We start from the raw sequence: 468 nt of genomic DNA on the forward strand, positions 1-468 counted from the left end.
TCCCTCACTTGTTAAAATTCCCTCACTTGTTAAATAGCAATGAATACTACTTCCTTCACAGAATTGTTGTGAAGTACATTGTAAGTGTGCATTTAATCATGCGTCATTAAATCCTGTCATTGGATCCCCTGATAATTTTAAAAAAATTTTTAATCTTTATTTATTTTTGAAAGAGAGACAGAGAGACAGAGTGTGAGAGACAGAGAGACAGAGTGTGAGCAGGGGAGGAACAGAAAGAGAGGGAGACACAGAATCTGAAGCAGGCTCCAGGCTCTGAGCTGTCAGCACAGAGCCCCACGAGGGTAGGGGAGCGTGGGGGGGGGGGGGGGCTCAAACTCACATGAGATCATGACCTGAGTGGAAGTCAGATGCTTAACCGATTGAGCCACCCAGGCGCTCCAGATCCCCTAATAATTATGGTAGACTCTTGTTAATCCATACATATTTGCCAGCCCCTGGCCCTTTTTA

The sequence above is a fragment of the Panthera uncia genome, assembly GCF_023721935.1.
Source record: "Panthera uncia isolate 11264 chromosome B3 unlocalized genomic scaffold, Puncia_PCG_1.0 HiC_scaffold_1, whole genome shotgun sequence".
NCBI classification, from domain to species: domain Eukaryota; kingdom Metazoa; phylum Chordata; class Mammalia; order Carnivora; family Felidae; genus Panthera; species Panthera uncia.